Below are 18556 nucleotides of genomic sequence, written 5' to 3'. Positions count from 1 at the left end.
AGAGAGATGAACATAGGTGCGTGGGGGGGACTGGAAAGATAAATTGCTTCTGGAGACCAAAGAATAGCATTCCTTTTAAAACTACTAGCAAGAAATCCTAAGGGAAAGATAAAATTAGCGAGAGAAGGCTACTAGCTCTCCGTTGCTCACCTTGATGAGGCCATTTTCAGGAATCAGTTTGTTAAATTCCACCGAAGTGCAAATGCACACACCACAGCCATTCTTCTGGGATGCACAGTCAGAGCACACAGAAGCGTGTGGGCAGATGCCAGAGCATGTGTGGACATGCAACGCTTTCTGTAGAAACTCAGTGTTCTGAGCGGTGACAAGGATTAACCTGAGCACATAGAGAAAACTGGTGGTTCCACACAGCTAGTTGTCTTTCGGGTTATTTTTGCATCCAACTCTATAATTTCTTTTAATTACTTACTGTAAAGCAGGGGGAAGTGCTCACTGTTTGTCACTACATGCAGGAGCACAAGTAATTGAATGTGTTCCCCTGCTCACAGCCCTACCCCAGCCCTCAACTCTTCTAAGTGTCCCTGTTCATCTGAATAGCACGGGTAAGCCGGTTTCCAGGCCCTGTGCATAATGAGCCATGTGGACCCTGTTCAAGAAACTGGCCGGGCTCCAGAGCTACTATAAAATACAAGGAAAATATTAACATCTCAGATGACAAAAGATCCATATGGCTGGTCAGAAAATATCCATATCACTTAAGCCAATAGCACGCACCTATCTGGAAACATTCAGTTCTGCGGTTCCACGAGCATCAGCGCTGTGAGAACATCTGTTTGTCTCCATCCCTTTTCACTAAACACCGATTCCTACAGGAGATATGCAAACTCAAAACACCAATGTATGTAGTCGAAGCAACACAGCGAGGGCTGTGTTTCTACACAGTGCCCAGAAACAAGCAGAGCGTTGGTGGTCGTGGTGGTGGTGGTGGTGGTGGTGTGTAGGGAGAGCATTTTGAAAAATGCTCCAGGAAGCTGGATTTGTAAGTAATATCAAACTTCTCTTTGTGTTAAACAATGATTTAAAATAATAGCTAACAGGTACCAGCTATGACGTAAATCGTCTAATTTTGCACAGTGTAGGGGGATGGCTGAGGCTGAGAGAGGTTGAGTACATTACCTAAGGCCATACGCCCTGCACATGGTAGAAATGGAATTTGAACCGGGGCTGACTTCCACGCCTCTTTCCACATGGGGTCAGATGTGGCTGTGGTGTCCTCTGTTTTGAGGGAGGTCTACTGGGCAGAGATATCCTACAGACTCCAAGCACGGATTATTTATTGAACGCAAAGCCCCACGGGATCATTACTGATAAGCAGTTTGTTTACACACTGTTTCCACAGAGGATGAATGCAACCCTGATGTTCCTACTCTCCTGTGCTCTCCCCGGTATTGACCACTCCCTCAAGGCACTGGCCTGCATACTTAGTAGGGCCAAACCATGGGAACGCAATTTGTTTGCAATGTCAGAACATTTCCCCCTAAGAAGATCTCTTCGGGTACGGAGACAGATCAGACCAGTGACCACAACTGCCAAATTCTTCTGTGTCAATGCCACGTCAGTAAGAATGATTTCAGTCAAGACCCAAGTGACATGAAATCTTTCTTTCTGTAACCCCAACCCTCAAAGTTTGGAGGCTTGGTTCCCTAGGCCCCCCTACTTGTGACCAAACCATTTTTCCTGTAATTATTATTCAAGAATAGAGCTGAAGGCCCGAGATGTGAGTAAAAGGTAGGGCGAGACAATCTCAAATTTATTCTAAAAGAGTACTTCCGACCACTAGTTAGGACTACTAAGAACAGATGGTCCAGGGTGGACAGACAGCATGCCTCACAGATGGTGCCAAGGAGAGCAACCAAGTCAAAACAGCCAAAGGAACAAGGGTCACGGAGTGGAGACCTCACGTGGGTTTTCTGCTCCCAAACCAGCACCCAGAGACCCTCGGCATGAACAGCAAAGGCCAAATGGACCTCACAGCTTCACTGAGTTGGTGCGAATCATATACCTGGGCTGACGTCTTGAATATTTGTGGCGGCTTAGAGGCTGAGGGCACAAAAGACAGAACGCCTTGCCTCTGTGCGTAGTCAGCCCTTGGAAGAGAGCAGACTTCTAGAAAAGCAACTGCAAGGAGCCTGAGAACAAAACTGGAAAGGCCTGTTGTGAAAGCCTTTGCAGGTATTAACAAGAGAAAACCTCTGTTTGTCAGTGGCGTGTCAGCGGCGTCTGGAGGTCCACCCTTGCGCCCACGAATTATTTCTGGTGAAGGCCAGATACAGTCATCCGTGCAATTCCCAAGTGAAACCAGTCCTTTAAAGAGGAGTGGCTTTCCTCTTTAAAGTGGCCCTGTCGAAAATTCTGTGGAAAAGAATGTCCCTTTGGATTACAGAACCATTCTGTCTGGCTCCAGTGAGCACACCTTCCTATGCAGTGAAACGAAGGAAATTTTTTTCTAAACAGAGTGCCCTGTCCTCAGAGAAAAATAAGGTTGAAAATCAATCTTTTCGATGAGAGTGGTAAGGAGTGATGTGAGGATGACCTGGAAGATATGCTTTTCAAAGGTGGAGATGTCACCTAAGGTACAAATTGTGTTTTTACAGGGTACCCTATTTGCACAGCGCAGCAAATTGCCTGGCAACATTAGGGAGAGAAATCTAGCAATACTGCATCATAGTTTTATGTTGACATTGCACCCTGATAGTTTTAATTTATCCTATCAAGTACTGATTACTTCATTATAAATCTTGGGAGAGGTGCTAAATCATTCTTCAAAAGAGCATGCACTTGGGTATAAAAGTTCAAGTTTAACAAGACCTCCTCTGTGATTTGGGATCTATCTCTTGACCTCAGTCCCTAGAACTAACGTTAATAGCAGGGAAACAAGCATTGGAGGTCTGGTCCACAGTGCGCTGCGGTGGTACCATTTCCCTTTTTGTTCCAATAAACATCGTCGTGCTCTTTCGAGCTGGCATGACTGGTTGGGTGAATAATGAATGCACGCTCAACTTTCCACTGCAGGAGATCCGGCAAGTGGCAACGTGGGTCCGTTCCATGTGTGTCACTAGGGCTGGCGTTTGCCCCTGGCCTCAGCGAGGCATTGTTTCCATTGGAACTGCTGGCTGCACCAGCTCCGGGAACAGTGCAGTATGCCCACTGCAAACGAGGGGCAAGGTCAGACACCAAGACGTCACACTCAGGTGTTCGCCTCCCATGGCTCACCTTGCTGGTTGACATGCACTCTGTCGGTGAGGCTCTGCAGAAACAGGCGTTCTCACACGCTGATGGTGGGAGTACAAACCGGTCCAGCCTTTTGTAAGATAATTAGCCAACATCTATCAAAGTTATGAATGAATTTTCCTGCTGACCCAGCAAGTCCATTCCCGAGAATAAATAAATGTGCAGATATAGATACGTGCACGTGTAGAAAATGATATACATGTATATGTACATATACACACACACACATAAGGTAATTCATTTCAACAAGACATATATAGCAAAAATATTAGAAATATCCCAATTTCCAGCTACAGGAAAGCAGATATACTAGAGTACACACTTATAGTAGACCATATAACTGAAAAGAGCAAGTTCGCTCCCATATATTGAAATGAAAAGCTCTGTGAAATATGTTGGTAAGTGATAAAAGCAAGGTGCAGAACAATGTATGTATGACACACTACCTTTTGTTTAAAAAATGGGAGGGAAATACTATGTATCGGTATTTACTTGTATTTCCATAAAAAACACTAAAGGGCTCCCGTGACACTAATACGAGTGACCACGGACAGATGGCACGTGCTGGGTGGGCAAACGGGCGAACAGCATGCAGGTGGGGTGAGACTTCTCAGTGTAGACTCTTTACTAGTAGTTTGGTTTTTAAATCATGTAAATAAATTAACTATCAAAAAATTAATTCAAAAATGACAAAAGTTTAAAAAATGTTTAACCCGGGGCCTTCACTTTTGGCCCCAAAGGCTGTTCCACACAGCTCTGATGCTACAAACACTCAAGAGATTTACACCAGGCCCCCTGCTGTGTGCCTGGTGGTGGCCACGACCAAGAAGCCCGGTGGGTGCCGTCTCAACTTCTGGGACATTTCGTTGGAAGAAACTGGTACAAGGTAGGAAGCTGGGTGTAAAGGATGGTCTCTGGGGCTGGGGGCTAAAGACCCGAGTTCTGGTCCTACTTTTCCCACTTGATATTAAGTTGGCCCTCTGAAATGGCTGATAATCGGTCATTTTTAATCAACAAATCGGGCCCATTTATGGGTGCTCCTTCACCGGTGAACCAATCCAAGGACCAGCTACCTCTACTCTGTGATGAGGACACGGAGTTCTTGGCATGCCTGACTCCCAGCATCTTGCCAAGGGTCAGCAACACATGGACACAGGCTTTGCAAACCCTAAAGGGCAACTCTACAAAGAACAGCCATTCACACACCACCAGTCTGCCGGGGGATCATGGCCAGACATAGGAAGGGAATGAGACTCATTCCCAGAAGTGTCTGACACACCAAGATGGTGGGAAGGAAAGAAAACTTCCAAAAGATGGAATCTAAAGGTAATCAGAAAACACGGCAGGCTGACAAAGAAAGGCTTGAAGAGGAGGACATGCCATTAAATGACTCCACATGTGGTCATCTGCAACTGAATATACTGCAAATTCTGTAAGTTTAACCGGGAAATTGGGGAGCCACATATAGGAGCAAACTTTAAGGATACAGATGTGAATACAAATGCAAGATCCATGTCAAGTAAATGATCCTGAAGAATGGTCCTTATTCCTTGTGATCAGTACAGTTATTGGACACATGTGCCTGTCACACACAGGTAAGCCTCCAACTGTCCCCCCAAATCAGACACAAACATCAAACACTTCTGAAAATGCTCCTTAGAGGGCTTTTTACCCCAAATTTAGAACCTGAATGAAAAACCACTCTTCTGAAAAGGTAAAAAAAAGAAATCTCATCTCCACATGTACAGTCATCTGGAAAGCAGATCTCCCATTAAATGGAAGGCCAAAGCTGCACTGCGATGTTAAACTCATGAAAATCCTAGGGTGGCTTTCCTCATCTTCTGAAGTGAAACATTCCAAGAGGCGGGAGGTAACCACAGGCGGAAGTTCACACTGGAAGTGCCCTAACTGCTGTCTAGAGGCCTAGTTAGGAAACCAGAAGGCTACATACGGATGCAGAAAGAAAGCGAAGAGCTCCTTTCTGTTGCATGGAAGGTCCTTGTTCAAGGTGTCCAGTTCCAGCTACATCTGAGTCGTCTACATGGTGCAATGCATTCTGGGACCACTTCTAAATAAATGGCCGACCTTGACTTCAGGCCATGCTGAGATGCTAGCCCCAAGGTAATTCTGAGTCAAATCCAACATTCTCTCACCTCCAGCTTCATGTTTCATAGCAGACCATGTTTCCTTACAAAAATTTCACCAGGAGGCTTACTCTCTTATATGAGTTCGAGTCCGTGTCTCCTCTTGCACAAAAGGCTTTTTAAACTATCTCTGATTTAAAATAACACATTCTTCATGGACATGGACAACAGTGTGGTGACTGCAGGGGGGAGGGAGGTATATGAGGACTAAATGGTAATGAAAAAATGCAATAAAAAATTAAAGAATAAAATAAAAATACTATTTAATTAATGATTCATTTATTCACTCAGCATATTATTAAGAATGTACCATGTTTAGAGGCACTCTGCTTTTAGGAAAATTATTTTCAAGGCTGCTTCATGTAAAGTGGGAATAAATTAACTTGGTAATTCTTAACAGATTCTTCGAGTGACTGAATACTGCATTTAAATCATCACTGATTTTCAAGTATAATGAGAATCGGAGATCTAAGGAGGTAGGTGCACCCCCCACTAATTATCAGTAGCTTTCGAGGGAAGTGTTTCAGTCTTACTCCAAATGGTCAATTTTACATGGTTAACCATTTAGTTAGAGGTTCACAAGATCAAAAAGAATTCTTTTAAAAAAATGTTTATGGGAACACAAGGACAATAAGCTGACACTTCCAAGGTGTATGTCAAGGTCAGGGATACAAGCTCATGTTTCATCAACAGAGCTCTGGTCGCTCAACTGAAGCTGAAGGTCATAACCAGCTATGTTTCTGTCACTCCCTCATGCAAAGAAAACTCAGGCATAGCCCATGCTTTTTTCACGAGGGGAAAACCCCCACTTTTAAAATGTTTTTAAAGGTCCACATCTGCCTCTTCCCCCTTCAGAGCTTGAAAGATCGCCCATTCTTCTGTGGTGGGTTATCTGTGAATGCCTTTCTTTTGGATGTCAACTTGCCAGACTTACAGCTGAGGAGGACTGTGACTTGGTCTGCTCCACAAATTTACCTTTTAATGTTTTGTTCATTGAACAGACAGTCTCTGAGCATAGATACCAGGGACACTAAAATGAGTGAGAGAGCATCCCTGCCTTTGGGGACTTCGCTGGTAAGAGGAGGGATGGATAGTGGATTAGACACCTTAATAACAATTATAATTCAAGGTAGAAGATGCTGTTATAGACCAAACGTACAGGGCATGCCCCCAAAAGGAAATGAAAAGCAGGGCAGGGGGAAGGTAACAGGGGAGAGGAGTCTGTTGCACCAGATTTTGTACAATACAGGTCATATTTGTGGAGTAAAAGATTGTATTACTTGATCTGTTAACCTCTTAACACCTACAAGCCATAAAGCAAGACCTGTCTTGCATACCCTCAAAGAGTTCAATGTTGGTGACCTTTTGGGACACATAAGCTGGAAACCAAAAGGCTCATTTACGGATACTTATCTAGCACTGATTTCCCATTCAAAGTGCTTTCCTAGATGAATATAATAACGCTGAAATCTGTACCTTTTCCATGAAGGGCATGTCGAGTTACTTAGCAGGTACCTATGGCACAACTACTATATATGTGTCCTTCAGTTGTTAATGTGCTATGGGGACTAAGATAATACAGGGACATAGTTTTTGCTTTCAAAGGGTTTACAGTTTTAATTGCAGAGTTAAGACTAAAATACACGGGAGAGAAAAAAAGCTAACTTATAAGCCAAATTCTTTGAGACAGAGACCATATCTCATTCAACTTTTAAAAAATGACCATTTATCCAACTTCCTACTAGTTCTTATTTGGGGTAACCATGCTTCCTCCCCTCAGGATTCTGAATGGAGATCGAATGGAAACAAATGGCCAAGTGGAATCACAATACAGGGTCAGCCTCACGTTAGCAAAGCTGTGTTCGAAAAACGCAGTGGGGCCTGTTTGCTGACATCTCAAACCAAGGCCCTGGAACTCACAGAACTGGAGGCAGAAAACTGGGAACTGAAAAGAGCAAAGATCTTGGCAGGACCTGTGAAAAACCAGCCCTGGGCTTATTGCTTACTGCACAATGGCTAGAAAGCCAAGAAGCTACAACTGTGGATGTGATGGTCCCTCAGAGAGAAGTGCAGTGGTTTGTTGCTTAGGTTTACATTCCAGAGAGTCCAGCAGATGACAGATCTAGCAGGTCAGACACTCACTCCTCTTCTCATGGAAAGGAGCAAGTAACAGGGACAGGAGGAGAGCCCAGGATGCTCCTCTGGGAGTGCTGTGTCCCTCTTAGGAAGCAATTCCCTTTGTGGAAACACAGCATGGGGGGAAAAGATTTCCCTTAACATTATTCTAGGCATAGAGAATGTAAGTAACTTGCCCCAAATCACAGGTCTAGTAAGCGGTGGGTCTGGAATTAAACCTAATCATCGGATCTAGGAATGCAGGTACCACAGGTGCCAAGCCTGGGCTGCCTCATGAAGAGTCTACTTAGGAAATGTGTCTTAAAGTCAAAGACTATTGTGAGCAGGATATTCCAGAATATTTTTCTAGACTAGAACATCATATCCACAAGTCACAGAGAAGACACCCAATAATGATTTAAAGGCTGTACAATTGCTTATATAATTAACTACTAAGTGGTACAACGTAGACAAGAGAGGACCTAGGAATTCAGACAGGGCATGTTTATTCTGAGCAGGAGTCTTTCGAGAGGAAGCAGAACCAGAGTTGGGTCTTGCCAAAATTAGTAGGATTCAGATGAATGAAAGGAGGAGAGAATAATGAATAAATGAATTAGACTCCAAGGATTACAACACAACAGTTTTGCTCTTGTTAACTTTGGTACAAAGTGAAGCAAGTTTAGGCATAAAGCAGGCTGATAGAGTTTTTAATTGTCTTGATAATAAATCATAAAAGATGCTCTTTTAAGGCTGGAAAGTGCCAATAATGATGCTGAAATCCATTAAACATTTACTATGACAGCACTGGTCTGAACTCCCTTTTACATGTATAAACACACTTAATCCCTACCACTACCCCGAGGTGGTGGCACAGAGATTTGAAATAATCTGTACAAGGTGACAGACCTAGTAAGTGGTGGACCTGGAATCCAACTCGATTCTTGGGCCCAAGGATGCTGCCCCAGGCCTTTTGCTCTCACATGAAGTTCCTGGTTAGGAAATATCTTTTAAATCAGAAGAATATCTTTAGCAGTCCTCACTCTCAAGGCCACTAAATTTCTGATTATTTACAAGTCTGCAATCTCTTCTAACCCTGCTGTAATTCAGGTATTGGGACAATAAAATAAATGGTAAGTCTCTCTAAATCACCAGATAGTCAATCTATTTGGCTTCTAGTCAGCAATTTAAACATTCCTGTACAACCAAACCACTCGAAGAAGATTCTAAACATAATATAATAAACATAATATCGACCCAAGTCCTATCCTAGACTTATGATCTCAGGAACTAGGATCTGATATCTGTATTTTACAAAAAAAAATCAGCTCTATGTTATGTTCTCCAATAGTTCACTCACCAGGATGCTTAGCTTTCAGCAAAATTATAACTTCGAAGTTCAAGGAACAAGACATCAAAAGTTACACATTCTTTCCCCCTCTTTAAAAGAGTTTTTCCCCCCTAAAAAGGGAAACTAAATTTAAAAAGTCCTTAGAATAAACATTCTAAGGATGTTTAGGATGTTTAAATAAACATGTTTTTAATCTTCCCATCATCCTCTTCCTCCTCAGCACACAGAGGTCTGCCAGTCTCAGCTCTAGGGAGAGAATGGGTTAGAGTATTGGCCTACCCCTGTGCCAGGCACGCACATTAATGCCTCAAGGGTGCAATATGGTTTCTTTCTTGAATATAGCAGGTCATGGCTGTAGACAGCCAGAGGAATGATAAGAGGGTTGGGTTAGACGTCACTGGGCTGTAATCCTCACTCTGGTTCAATAGCTGTGCATCTTGGATCAAGTTATTGAGCTACTCTGAGCTTCAGTTTCCTCATCTATTATTAGGAATAAGGTCTGCCCCATCTCTTTTCAGATATTATTTGTAGGATCAAAGGGTATGACACCTGTGGATGCATTTTTTAATGCATGGGACACTAGCCTTTAGACAAGTTTATTACTGAAATGTGCAATCTTGTCTAGATATGACTTTAGCCGATACAATGATGCAGGGATGTTAGTGACGACAGACCAACTGAATTTTGGTTTCAGTACCAATGCTACTGTGGCACTTCACCAGAGCAAGACTTCACAACCTCTGACACTGCTGGGAACAGCAACGGTGAGGGTTCCCCCAAATTTTTATAGGAGACTGATTCTGAAGAATCATCAAAGGCTCTAGAATAATAGACACTTCCAAGTTTGAAGAAAGTCATTGCCAGGGATGTGAAAACCAAAAAAATATACTGGTATTTTAGGAAAAGCATTTTAAAATAAAGTTTACTAATACTAATAAATTATAATGACAAATAAAATGTGTAAGATAAGGTCATCCTGCATTGCTTCTCAATCGTTATACATCTATAAGCATTTCTAAAAATTACGCAATGGGAAACACTTCACATAGAATTATCTACTTTATCTGGTTACCATTTGTGGATACTTTGACCAAGCAGGTGAACAAAAGTCTCAATACCAGCAACTGACCACAGGGCTGAACAGGAGGATTGTCATTTTCATGGGACAGGAAGGAAGATTTGGGACTTTGGGACTTCTACTTGTTGATTTTTGATCTAGAACAATAGTTTCCCAACTGGGTTTTAGACAATGTCAAGGGGCCTCTTGCAACAGTCAAAATTGAGTCAAGGGGGCAGGACCTGATGCTCCGACCTGTAGTTCAACTAGAAGCGCACTGCTTATTTGTGAGGGGTAAAAACAGTTCCATAATTTACTTACTAATATTTATACTACTAATTTGAAGGTTGTGTCCAGCCCTCTGATTTCGTCTCAAAGAATGAAGAATGTAGTGGTCTCCGGCACTATTATTTACCACTTATTCTCACTGCCCTGTTCAGGGGAGAAAGAGAGGGCTAGGAACGTGACTATATGTTTGGTATGTGAAGGGAAATGGGGCCTATTTCAACTTCCTGTGACCTGTGGTTTATTTTTTTAATTTTTTTGAGGTTCACAAAGAACTATGTGAAAATTTGCTTCCTTGTTATATGTTGTATATCTAGAGGTTAAACATTTCTGAGTTGAGGATGCCAGACTGCGCTCTAGTTGTACTGACATATTTACATGATCCATGAGCACCACACACGGATTCTTACTTACACCACATATTTGAACAAAAGCACCTCTTGAGTTCACAGTGAAAGGAGACCCAAGGATTGAAAAGTGGTTTTTAGTAAAGTCTAAAAAAACACCATTACAACATTTAAACATGTTTTGACTAATGTTTAAAGGCAAGATGGTGTTCACCAAACTGACTTTTGTCTTCTTTTCCTTTTGCATAATCATACAACCAGCTTCTAGTAACTGCAAGTAGTCTCACAATTTGTTTCTTTAGGGGGGAAACACACAGCATTTATAAACACTGTCAAATGAAAGACAGACTCCTGAGTACTAAGAGGCTCAAACATTTCCTGTAGCTAAGGGGAAAAACATCCACCAGAAAACCAGTGGTCCAGAAAGTCTCCTTCTACTGTGGCTTCTGGCAGCATTATTACAAGGGTGCCTCATGAAATAGCCTGAAAAATAAGATGTTTAAGACAATGTCTAATAAGCATTTTTGTTGTCTTAATTTGAACACAAAATGGTATCTGAAAATTAGGGGGATAATAAAAGATCAATCTCTTCAAAGAGAAATGAATTCTTCCAAAATGTTACAGTCCATAGTATGGGCAGAAAGTTCAGAAATAACTCAGAGAATTTGTTCAACAGATTTTTTTTCTAGACCAGGCCTCCTTTGAAGTGAGTCTATGAAGAGGTAATGGAAAGCTTTTGTGGGAGAATCAATGGAGCTCCTTATCAAGTAGCAGCTGAAGAAAGATGATTGCATATAGGAGGAAAAACCAGCTAGCCCAGTGCCTGGTACCCACTGGTCACTCAATTAATGCTTGGTGAATTTATGAATAAAATAATCATTTCCTGTGTGTAACACCCTTACTTCTTTTGAAAGAAAAGCTTTGAAATGAGAGAAAACATGTATATAGCAATATAAACTATGAAATTTATCAAGGAAATATAAGTAGTAAGTTGTTTGCTTTGCTGACTGACAATAGGAATACTTGAAAGCAGTATAAGAGAGAAATATTTGTGAGTACCTGCCACGGGCTATGCATCCTATGGTCTAAATTGTCGGGAGCTGTCTTGCCTGGTTTCAGGGACTGTAGCCTCATTCATGGACAAAAGAGCCCCATGGCTAGGGCTGAGTGAAAAGGCCTTGAGGTCATAAGCCACTAAGGAGACAGAACCTATCCTCTTGGCAGGAGTGCAGCCTCACTTCACCCTGTGTGGCCTGGGTGGATGACTGGCTAGCTCCTCAAGGGAGGGGCAACCTAAGACAGGCACAGTCATGAAGGGACCATTGGGGAAGGACTTAGGGATCTACAGAGAAGGGGCAGAAAGACCCTCACCCCTCAGCTTTGTCATAGCCTGAGTCCTCATTCTATCTATAAAAAGTCTCCTAATTTCTTGGCTGTTTTGCTCCCCTGGCCTGACTCAGCCTGAAAACAATGCCAGAGGCAGCTGCAGCCTTGTACTGGAACGAAAGGCTCCTGGGGGCAAATATGGCCTGAGAAAGAATGTACATTTTGTCCATTGAAGCCTGCTCTACCTAGTGTAACCCTATTGACTACAGCGGCACCAGAGCTTTTGGTTATGCCACCATAACAAACAAAAACGGGGAGATGTTGGGGACCACTCTATGTGGTTTCCAAGACTGTAGCCCTGCGAGAGCAAGCCCTGAAAGGGTCTATAAGTCTCCCTGGAAAACCAGGTAATGCAGGTGGCAGACATGACCTGACTCTAACACCAAGCGTTCCCATGGGAATCAGGCCCGATAAATACAGTGTATCCTTTGAAGCTTGCTCTGCTTTGTTTTGTATAGCCCTGGTGATAGATATAAACTGGATGTTTAAGTTCAAGGCATGAGGAGTAAACACCTTATCTCATGAAATACGTCTTAAAGACCCTCTGGCATCAGCATGACTAACAGACCCTGACCTATGACAAATCTCTGTGTTCCTTCCATTGTTATCTGTAGATAATACCTCTTTTTGCATGACTACAGCCTTTTTGACATTGATTGATGAACAATGCATGTATGCTATGTACACCTATACATCCCATTCCCAATAAAAGCCACTTGGGAAAGGGCTCAGGGCGTTCTCCACTAGAGGGAATTGCCACCCCTTTCCCACTGGAACAGCAAGATTGTGTCCATGATGACTTATTTCTCATCCGCGGTGTACGGGAGGATTCTGCCGGCAAGAGTTCCTCCCACATTAAATGTGCATTTTAATGACATCTCCATGTTGGTTAATCTCCAACTGTTCTTACAGAAGAGCAAAATAAGTTATAATAAATTATTAAAAAGTAACTCTATCCATGTTGAAACCGATGGGGAATGAGTCAATTTCTTTGACAGTTTACATTTAAAAAGAGAGGCTCTTTGGAAAATGGTAATATCAGAAGATTTTTATGGTTCTCAGAGGGGAAGGTAAATTTTGAAAAGTTCTTTTTTAAGTTCAGCTGCTGAACTCCCTAAAAAAATCTAATATCAAAAGTTAATTTCTTGAGCAATTTGGGCATCTGAATCTACTCAGGACTCTTTCTTTTTTAAACACTCCCTTCTGTCTGATTCAAAATAAAAATAACTACTTTTGAGAATCCATATGTAAGTACAGAAAAAGTAAAAGTGCTGCACCTTGCAAAGAACAGGAAGGACTTCTGAGACTCGATTCGTGATGTTGCATGTACTTCAGGTAGAGGGTTCAAAGACAGAAATACGTAATTGCCACCATTTGGACATAGGTGAACTAAAAATTAGGAGCATACTTAGGATACCAATTTATTTGAAAAACTTGGGTGTACAAAGGTACTGCAAAGTATACCTCACTCCTACTTCCCACCTTAGTATATAATCCTTTCTAAAAGGGTTTCAGTCTCTGTTTAAACATCTATAATAGGAAACTGACCATATGCCAAAGAAGCCTATTTTTTTCTATGTTGGATTATAAATCCCCTTAATAAAACGCTTTGCATGCAGTAAGCATTCAATATTTGCTTAATTAAACAGAACTAAAAGTTGTTCTAGATACTATACACACTGCCCTGACCAGTGAGGCTCATTTGGTTGGGTGTCATCTCACAAAGCTAAAGGTCGCCAGTTTGATTTCCGGTCAAAGAACATGCCTGGGTTGCAGGCTCGGTCCCTGGTTGGCATGTATGCTGGAGGCAGCCAATGGATGTTTCTCTTCCTCTCTTTCTCCCTCCCTTCCTGTCACTCTAAAAACAAATAATTAAATCTTTAGATACTACACCCAGTACCTAAGTTGATATCACTTGTCATAGATCTGCTCTCAGGGACAGCAAAAACAAACCTACTCCCTCCTTCATGGGCCAGTTCTTCACGTTTGTGACAGCTGTCTTCTAAACAAGGATGTCAAAAACCTATCACACATGCTGCCCCGCTAGTCCCCCAACCATGCAGGCATTAACAATCAGAAAATTTCTTTTTCATTGAGCCTGGGCAGCTCCGGAATTCCTCACCCAGCATTCCAGGTAGCTAGCATCACGTGATCAGAGTTTCTAAGGGGAGACAAAACCATGTGCCACTCCAGCCTAAGTCTTCTTGCCCCAGGCCACCTACCCCAAGTTCCCAGTGCCTTCAACCATTCCTCACATGCAATGGTTTCACATCCCCTATGCATCTGGTCATGATGGTCTCAACATAGACCAGTTTGTCCATGATGTACCTAAAGCAACCTACTTCAGACCCTTGTACGGAAGATAATACCCTTTAATAGTCTACTCCAAAAGTGGAGGAGAACTATTAGCTTATCCATTTCAGTATTATGCTTCTACCAGTACAGATCAGTAGCTACACTCACTGGCCCTAGTCACACCAGTGGCCCACACTGAACCTGCAGTTATTTAAGACATCCAGGTTTCCATTCTGCAATCTATTAAGCCATCCCCCAAAACCTTGTCCTACCTCCCTCTTCTATACTGTTTATATAATTAATTTTTAACCTAATCACATTACTTTACATTTAAGCGAATGTAAATGATCCAGATTCTATCATTCCACAGAATGTCTGTTGGCTTTATGTTGCAATGTGATAAGCATTTCATCTGTGCCTTCAGATATGTTATCAGCCAACACATTAATGCTGGATGTCCTTCCCCAAATGTTGCATAAGCAAGAACACCTTGGACAGTCTGGGCTAGGAATGTGGCCTGGGACTCCGCCAAGCATCCCTTCCAGCAGCGTGAGGCAAATTTCTCAACCTCCAGGTTCTGTATGGTGTAAAAGAAAGTTATCTGTGTTTAAAAACACTCCCCATAATTCAAGAAATAAATGAGCATGTGAAAAGAGAGAAACTTGTTTTAGTTTGGGCACAGTTTCAGTTTTCAAAAGCACATGAAGGCAGAAAGAAAGCATCAAAAAATGCAGCAAATGCTGATGGTAGCAGCTCCAAAACCAAGACTGATTTAGACTAACTCCCATGTGGCAAAAATTTTATTCAATGAGTTTCCTTCTTTCTCTTTCTTTCTCCCCCAAACCCTTCTTAGCCTCCCTCTCCCTCTCAGAATTTTTTTTTCTGAACAATAAAGTGTATCACTTCCATGAATGACGGAAAATATGATGACTTTGACTTCTGTGCTTACCAGAAATTGGCACAAAATTAACACACACTGTTTTCCACTTCCTGAAACAGCATAACTGGCATCACACCTGGCATCCCAACATTTTAAAACTTTTAAGCCAAAATCTACCAGTTAAGTTGATATTTGCTGCTGCTGTCTAAGTCAACTTTAACATTTCCTTTGTTCCAAACAGTTTTATGCGTGAAACAAATTGTGCATATGAAATTTTAGAACTAAGACAAGTAAGGGACATTTATCATAGGTACTGGAAAAAAAGAAGGTATTATTACATGTATTTTCTCCAATTTCTGCCTTTGCACAGAGAAACCAAATAAATATTTCCTACCATTATGACATTTCTTTGTTGTCTACGTTGCTAAGTCAGAATCTGAAGCAACTCTTGGTCAACCTACGTGTTCATTCAACAGTATTTGTCAAAGTGCCTCCTCTGCTACCAGCACTGTTTCGGATGCTATTACGGGCACGTCCAGAAATGCAGAATTTGCCGTCAAAGAATTTTAAACTAATTTATCATTATTGGTTCCCGGTTCTGTTGCTACTTTGTTTCTGGTGCTGGTCCAGATGTATATCTTCACCTCTTCTAAGGTTGAGATATCTCTTATAGTTTCCTTCTTGTACTTTTCCCCCCTTACTTTTCTTGGTGTTTAAAGTCTTGCTACATATATAACCTTTTATTTTATTTTTAAATCTTCTCAAATCATTAAAGTTAAAACTAGATTACAGGTCAAAAAAATTCTTAAGGTCTCTCTACTCAATTTATCGGGTGTCACTGCGTCTTGGAAAGTGCAATGAATTGCCCGTAGTAAGTGAATACAGTCAGCAGCTTTGCACTCAGTGGTACAGTGCCTATCCTTGAAAATAGTGAGCGTTACAAAGGAGACCAGCCCGTATTCCTGGCAGGCTACTCTATTAAATGCTAAAAGGCCTTAATGTATGTATTGACTTGTGAGTCTGCCTGTTTTAAAAATCTCATCTACAATACCAAATGCGTACAAACCCCTAACCCTCTCTCTTCCTCTCTCCCCCAGCTCGGTCTCCCTCTCCCCCCTTCCTATCTCTCTCCACAAACCTGCATAAGTTCTAGCAACTGTAGCCTCGGACAATTGGCTCACTTGGCAAATAAGCCATTTGACTGTTAAAGCTGGTGATTTTGTTCTCTAGGTGGCACTATTACTTCAACTTTTGATGAGTTGCTTAAGTTACTTAAAAATGCCTGTTTGTTTTCTTTGTATTTCCATTATATATATGTTAATTCTACACATAATTGTAATTTAATGACAGGTTGACTTCTAGTTTTATTTCAATAAGCTAATTTGTAGTTAAGTGATTTCTTTAAAATGTAATTTTACATTTCCTCGTTGTATTCTCTCAGAACTAAGGAATCTTCTTCAGCCAGCCCTCCTCCCTCCAGGAATGCAGAAGCATGTCGGAAACACAGAAGGTTGTCGTAAAGCTTCAGTGAGACGAAAGGAAACAAGATGAAAGCATGTTTAAGAGCTACTATGTTCTGCGAGCTTTCAAAATCAAGACGTTACTACCATGACAACCAATGAAAGTTCTTTCAAGTGAACCTTTGGGGAAAACTGTATAACATTCATTACTCTGGGCTCTTTAAAAATAAACTTTGACTTTATTATGGCTCTCACTGAAGCTTGAAATTTACTTTGCTTCCCCTAGTTGCTCTCCTGTCCCACACCTGCGCCACCCCCCACCCCCCAATTCATCTAATAGAACCCATCCTCAAGGTGTTAGGCAGTGTATGAGACACCAGGGCAATGAGCCACTGCTTAGCCTCCAGGATATTTGTTCATATTTGTTTCACCAAGAGCATTTAAGTGTCCCAGAGTTTGTACTTGAGCTTGAGTACCTGCATTTATTTTTTTAATTTTTTTCAATTATAGCTGACATTCACCATTATTTTGTAGTAGGTTCGGGTGTGCAGCATAGTGGTTAGTTAACCGTAAACTATACAAAGTGTTCCACCCTGGTATTTCCAGTACCTACCTGGCACTACACATAGTTATTACAATATTATTGAGTATATTTCCCATGCTGAACTTTATACCCCAGGGATTATTTTGTAACTACCAATCTGTCCTTTTCAATCCCTTCACCTCTTTCACCAATTTGCATTTAAATAAAAGCTCCATGCCTCTTATCTGCACTCAAGTTTTCCTACAGAACTGAGAATACCTTCCTGTTCCACTTAGTAAACATGCCCATTAACCACTTCCTCACTCCACCAAGTTTTTCCAATTTAATGTATTAGTGAGATCCATGTTTCATGTCTGGATCAACAGTGGTTCCATATATTTAATAATTGGATCCATGGCTTTCCTATAAGGTTTTAGTATAAGCATTCTGGAAAGCCGGAGATGCATTTAAGCACAAAATTATTTAGGATTACGCAATTCTATGTCTTAGTGGAGTTTTAGGGAAATTTGAGGACACATATGCCTAAGTTTAAAAATACTAAAGCCTTCCTCTCTTTTGAGGGTTAAACCCCACATACAAATGACATACGGATTTCATTTACTGACATCATTTATTGCTTAACATCACTCCATACCAAACAGAATAAATGGATGCAGAGTGGAACGGGTAAGTTTGCTCACTCACTTTTGAAGCCCATCAGGGCTTGTTATTCATCCTAATAAAGAGAATTTATCACAACTAAACTTAATGTGATTCTTGTTCCAATGATTTTCTTCCTCCACTGAACAACAGCTAGCACTGAAACCTAGAATTCCCTGCAATTCTCTCCTCCACTCCTATTTAAAATGCAATTCACAGCTTGAGATCACAGAGCCTGCCAGTGGCTGAATGACTGCACTAGATGGCTGAGAGTCCTTCAATTAAGCAGCAATTTTGCAATTAGTGGAAACTGAGTGCTAACAATGGTTTGAAAACTAGTTGAGACAAGTCAGCAATTACCCTATTAAAGGGATATATTCACTTGCATGGGCTAGGTTAACCCCCTCACGCACACTGACATCTTCCACATGGGGAGGTGCAAGTTGAAATGTTTTAACTATCACAATAAACTCAGTATTATGGACGTCTGAAATGAGAGTGCATTTCATTAAAAAAAAATATCCAGAGGTTTGCTGCCATACACGCTATTTGCTGTTTTCATTCAGGAAGTCTAAAATTGTTCTTTTCTCTACTCTGGGACAAACTTCCTAAATTTTAAAATGTTAATGAAATAGTTGTATATCACTCTCGCATTGTATACATCTTAGATAATTTTTGAAGCTCAGCTTAAATGATCAAGTCTGTGATTGAGACCCAAAGCTGCTGGCTGTTATGTTCTACAAGTTCACTACCTGTAAATAGGTGTGTGTGTGTGTGGGTGTGTGTGTGTGTGTGTGTGTGTGT

At 41.5% G+C, this 18556-nt stretch overlaps 1 protein-coding gene across 5 annotated transcripts in view; it reads right to left on the bottom strand.

Moving 5' to 3' along the window:
- BDNF (brain derived neurotrophic factor) overlaps positions 1-18556 on the bottom strand; it is a 55061-nt gene that overhangs the window by 12196 nt on the left and 24309 nt on the right. Inside the window, exon 1 of one of the 5 annotated variants that reach the window (XM_071221415.1) lies at positions 151-243. The exons of the other annotated variants lie outside the window; for them this stretch is intronic. The gene's annotated coding sequence lies outside the window, so the exon portion shown is untranslated. Of the gene's footprint in view, positions 1-150; positions 244-18556 lie in introns of those variants that run through there. 5 annotated transcript variants of the gene reach the window in all.

The sequence above is a fragment of the Desmodus rotundus genome, chromosome 5 (assembly GCF_022682495.2).
Source record: "Desmodus rotundus isolate HL8 chromosome 5, HLdesRot8A.1, whole genome shotgun sequence".
Lineage (NCBI taxonomy): Eukaryota > Metazoa > Chordata > Mammalia > Chiroptera > Phyllostomidae > Desmodus > Desmodus rotundus.
Note: the sequence above shows the minus strand (reverse complement) of the source record. Positions and strands in the feature narration are given on the sequence as shown.